This window comes from Bubalus bubalis, chromosome 7 (assembly GCF_019923935.1).
Source record: "Bubalus bubalis isolate 160015118507 breed Murrah chromosome 7, NDDB_SH_1, whole genome shotgun sequence".
In the NCBI taxonomy this organism is placed as follows: Eukaryota; Metazoa; Chordata; class Mammalia; order Artiodactyla; family Bovidae; genus Bubalus; species Bubalus bubalis.
This window is the reverse complement of record NC_059163.1, coordinates 114,421,449-114,427,448: the sequence shown is the minus strand read 5'-3', so window position 1 is coordinate 114,427,448 and position 6,000 is coordinate 114,421,449.

Here is a 6,000-nt window from a genome sequence, read left to right as displayed (position 1 = left end):
ATGGTAACCATCTTGGCTTATTCTTAAAATAGATGCATACATTTGAATGCCCTTTAAAACTGTATTGTGCTTTTACTCCAACAGTTTCCCCTCTGTGCTGAGTCCTACCAGTAACAACCAGATCCACACAAGCTCCTATTCACTTCAAGCCAAGGCAACCTGGCATGTCTGGGCTTGGTCCTTGTTTCAGCCACAGCTATTTCATGCCCTCAGGACTATTGTGGTCATGCAGGGACCCTCTCTTCACTCAGCAGACACAAATAGTCAGGGGAGCTCTCCTTATGGTACATCTTTGGCTGATGGACAACAGGGGAGATGGGTAAAGGTTTCCTCCTTCTTTCCTTCAGGAAGAAAATTCAGATACATTTCACAAAGGTCCTTAGAAGGAAGATAGTACAGTCATCTTGAAGGTGAACTTGATTGTGCATTTTGTTTCATTTGGTTTTTTTGTCTGGTTTTGTTTTTCTTTATGTAATGGCAAAGTTTATTTCATTTTTAATAACAGAGGACAAACTGTTTAAAATTTGCAGTTTAAAACATGCACATTCACAAAAGGCCAATGACACATAATGCTGCATAGAACTGAATATTAGTCAACTTTAGTAACTCTACAGTTTATTGGACATCAAGATATACACACCTGAGAAAACTACTATAATCACAGACTCAATATTCTTCATTCAGGCAACTTTTGCATTTTTATGTGACTTTTTCTCCTTCACAGGTTACTTTCAGTCCCTCAAAGCTACTTGCTGGGAGCACATTCCTAAATGAACTCCTATCACAGTTTTGATTAAGCTCTACTTTTAGAAAAGGTAGAACTCAACAGCTTGCCTTTGGTGGGGATCTTACATGACTACCTGCAGGATGCCTGGTCAAACTTTCTTCACCAGTTCCTTGAATCACTTCAGTAAATGTTCTAGAATTTGTCCACTTTTCAGGTCTGGTTTACAGCCCATCAAGGTTTCTGCTTAGATTTGTTACTGTATTCTTTATCTTAGCCCCTTAATAATAATAATAACAATAACTTAAGTCCCTTTCTCTGCCATTTAAGATTCTCCATTAAAGACCCTGACTCCTGTTCCTGATATTGGGTTTTCAGCTAACCATGTGGATGAGCCATCAGACCAGCTGGCTTCCCACATACCACACAAGAGCAGCACCATCTCCCCCTACCCCCAACACTGACTCAGAACACATGATGAGTACCAGGCCAGCTCTGCTTGCTTAATGATATCCTTGCTAAAGGCAAACCATAGCCTATTTTGTTCAAAAGAAAAACAAGAACAAGACTGAAATATATTCTTCACTTTCCTTTCTTTGAAGTCGATTTTATTTTCTTTTCCCCCAACTTGTATCCACAATTTTGAAAGTGTTATCAAGTTCGTTGTGACTGGGGCATGACGGGCGAATTAACTGAGAGATGAGGTATTGAGGAAAGGAATACAACTTTATTTGAAAACCCTGCTGGCCAAAAAGATAGCAGACTAATGTCTCAAAATAACCTTTTTATGGGGTCTGGATGCCAGGATCTTTTATATAACAGTTATCGGGGGAGTGAGGAGGCAAAGTAGAAAGCTCATTAAACTTGCAAATGTCTCCTGAAATGGCAAACCTTGGGGAGGGAATGTGCTAATTTCTTCCTTCCTGTAGACATCCACAGGTAGAGAGGGTCCTAAACAAAGGCACTTTAGCTTAACAGACAGAGAGGCAAGATTCTCCAAGGCAGGCCATTATGCATGATTATAATAACAAAAACATTAAAAAGCAAGTCAAAGAAACAGTCCCAGTATGGAATCAAAATTGGCTGTTCCCTGCAACAATATCACGTTTAAAATGTGGTTAAAATAGCTGTGTTTAGTTTGAATATCTAACCTTCTGTGTCCCTTCTTAAGCCGCAGTCAAATCTGTTCTTTAAAACCCAAAGCCTCAAGATTTTGCCAGACAAAATAAATATATAACACATATGTAATAATTGCAACTTGTACAATTCTTTTGCATATGTAATCTTATTTGACTCCCTCAACATCAAAAGTGGAAGAAGATAGTACAGGCAATAACATCTCTATTTTACAAATAAAGACACTGAAATTCAGAGAATAGAATTGCATATGGCCACAGTCATCAGGGTGGTAGTAAATACTGAAGCCAGGCTGTGAACTCACATCTTCTGACTTCCTGATCAAAAGCTATTTCCACATTCAAAACAGATGATTCTTCAGCTGGTGCCATCTGATGCTATAATGGAGAACACAATCCAAACTCACTTCTTCCTGCAAGAAAATATAACAAGAATAAAATTCATCAGTCACCTTCCTCCTGAAGGAAGGGAACATGAAGCAGAAATATGCTGTTTTGTGAACCATGCTGTCATCTTTGTTGATGGTTAAAGGCAGCATTTTAAAATAATCAGAAGCCAGTATCCTCTTTCCAAAAGATTTGTTTATTGGTGAGTTTCTATGCTATCCTGGAGGTACAACAGATGCCTGGAGTGTCTGTAATGAACTTCACATACATCAGTGTGCTTTGTACTTAGAATCGTCTGCAAGTTCTCAAGGAAGATTTTTGTTCCGTCTTTTTTCTTGATACATTTCACTTTCATGATGAAACTTTTAATAGTGGCACCCCTACCTGGAGCAGGGTTATCAGCATTCAGTGTTTGACAAGACAGAACAATCAATCATAAAAAAGGAAAATTAATGCCATTTTCAGAAACATGGGAAAACTTGGAGATTATCATACTAAGTGATATAAACCAGACAGAGAAAGACAAATACCATATGATATCACTTATATGTGTAATCTAAAAATGTGATGCAAATAAACTTATTTAAAAAATAGAAACAGACTCACAGACATAGGAAACAAATTTATGATTACCATAAGGAGGGATAAATTAGGAATTTGGGGTTAATACATACACACTACTATATGTAAAAGAGATAATCAACAAAGACCTACTGAATATCATAGGGAACTATACTCAATATCTTGTGAAAACCTGTAATGGAAAAGAATATATATATGAAGTTATATGTATTCATATGAGTATATATATATATGAATATATATATAACTAGATCATTTTGCTATATACCTGAAAATAACACACCATTGTAAATCCACTACATTTCAATAAAAAACAAAAATATTATCTATATAACAGTTACACAGAGCCCCACTCCCCCTGCCTGGGAGATTGGGAATGGACTTCAGAGACTACCAAACACTCTCATTGGCCTAGAATGCACACACGCACAGATGAATTAGTTTCCATGACATCCCTGAATAATGTACCTTCAAAGATGAGTGAAATCAAACTATTTTTTTTTTAAATCAAGAATTTAGCTTCAGATACCCCTAGAGGAATGTTGCAAATGGAATTCCTAAAGTAACCATGAAGAAATCCAAGACACATTCTTTTAGTTTCTAAAAATCTGGATGTAATTTTAACAATTTTTGGTTTCTGGTCAGTTTGATTTCATGGGTTGCAAATTTAAAGTCATCTTTAATTTATACACTTTAGTTCTCCATATCTCAACAGTTTCAGGTCTACTGACTTATTCTTCAAAATGCTTCAAACCTTTGCTATTCTTACTACTTTCATACATAGCATTCTAATTTATCCCTGACAGCTGGCTAGAATAATGTCATGAAGAAGATAAACATTTGAGAAAGAAAGCCAGAACTAGTCTAGGAGGCTGTATTTTAAAAAAAATAGCAAGAAAAACTGCCAATGGAAAGAATAAAATCTTACAGAAAATATAGTTTTAGAAGATTCATTTTTATGGCATTAACTATATTTGAGAAACACAAGAAAGTAAAATTTTAGAAGTCATTGGTTTTCAAAACAAGCCATACTCATCAGTTTTATTGCTCTGCTCTGGTAGATAGCTTTGACCAGTACTGATCTCCTGCAGTTCTCTGAGTCAGCTGCTTCCAAGTGATGTAGCAAAGGGTGGAACCATTGCATGCTGCAGCCATCACACACTGCGGCACCATTTTTGCTGCATAATTTCTGAGATCTTACATCAATATATCAGGTCTTCTTAAGTTCTAGGATGTTGCTCTGTACATCTGGCAGATGACAAAGAGAAGATGAGCCTATTACTGGACTATGTATCAGCAGAACTGGCTACATAATTTGTGGGACCCAGTGCAAATTGAAAGTGCAGACTCCATTGCTCAAAAAGCATAACGATTTCACAACAATGACACCAAAGCAGTAAGCCAAGCACACAGTCCTGTGCACAGGTCACAAGCCCTTGAGGAGGCTGGCCTTTGTATCAGATCTGATAAGAATGAATTGATGGCCTCTCCAGATGCAGAAGGTGTCAACTCAAAAAAGATGCACAATTTAAATTTAAAAGTTGAGAATTATGTTTTATTCGGAGGACAAAACTGAGGACTTAGTCTGGAATGTGGCTTCTCAGACAGCTCTGAGAGACTGCTCTGAAGAAGGAAAGGAGGACCCAGGATATACAGGAGTTTTTGCAGCAAAGGCCAAGCAGTCAGAACTTCAAAAGATTACTGTTAATTAAAGAAAACCAGATATGCCAAGTTAAGGAATTTAGCACTTTTCTATGTATGTGAAGATGCGAAGTCTGGGCTCACTGATATCATCCCTTTGATAGGCACCTCAAATAGTGCACTATCCACTATTTGGGTAGTGCCAACAGCCTGTTCTTTTCCATCCGGAAACCTCTCAGGCAGCATAGCTGGGAATGGCTGCAGCGGCTGAGGGCTTGGTGGTAGGCAACCCATTAGTCTCCACCCTGAGCTCCCTCGAGGTTCACCACGAGGGCAGCTGTAGTGGCTTGAAGGCTGCAACATCCTTTGTTTACTGATATGGAAGGCAGTGATTTTTTTTCATTGACAAAGTGCGTAACATAATAAACTCACTGTCAAAGGTGAACTGGTGTCTCTGAGAGATGGCACCACTTTGAAGGTTCTGAGTTGGTCTCTGCTATTGGCAGGGCAGGACGTCAGCAGAGGCAAGAGCTACAATCAGCCTTGGGGAGGAAGACCATGCTACTGGGCCCACAGTCTCCACTGTAGCTTCATGGACACTAGGTTCATGATCTCATCGAGCACCAGGGGGCCAATGAGGCAGGCTGATGACAAGCTGGTTGGTGACTTCTTCTTCAGCAACAGATACTCTCTGATGGGCATTGATATGAGACTCACAGTTCCGCCCACTTTATAGGTTCAGCCACAGGCCTGCTCCCCCAGATGCTCTTATCTTTGACTTCCATTAGAGCTCCTTTGTGACATAATAAATGTTTGTTCTTTAATCCAACAAGTTTGGGGGTAATTTGTTATGTAGCAATAGATAAGTGATACAAGGAGTAAAGAGACTTCCTTATTAATATTGTAATACAGAAGAACAAATCTGACTCCATATTGGACCTGTTTCTTTTATCCTTGTATTCTATTTAATCCTTGTATTCTATTGCTTCTGCTACAAGTTAAACATTAAAGAGATGTTGCTTACAGCTCAAAGTTCATATAATGGCCCATCTCTGGGAAACCTGCCTCCCATGCCTGAGTGTTAAGCCAAAATACCTTTACTCAGTTCACAGGAAACATCCTGACCAGCCCCACCTGTGAACTACTTCAGGAAAGAAGAAATTAACATGTCCTCTCCAGAGTCTGGCCGGAACCAGGAAATAGTTCCAATTTATCAACATTTTTTTACTTTATTTTACCACCTTAACTCCCCTTGTCCTGTTTGTTCTATAAGAGAAACTAGCACCCAAACCCAAGCAAGACAGTTTCTTGGAACACTAGTCCGCCAACTTCTTTGTCTGCTGGCTTTCCAAATAGAATCACTATTCCTTGCCTCAGCAACTGACGTGTCACATGGTGAACGGTACGAGCTTGGACTCAGTAACAAAATTGTCCTCTCTTACCTCTCCTATGACTCAACATAGACCAGGCATGTCTATTCGAACAGTGACTGGCAGCAGAAAAAACAAACAAAAAAAAACCCCTGCCCTC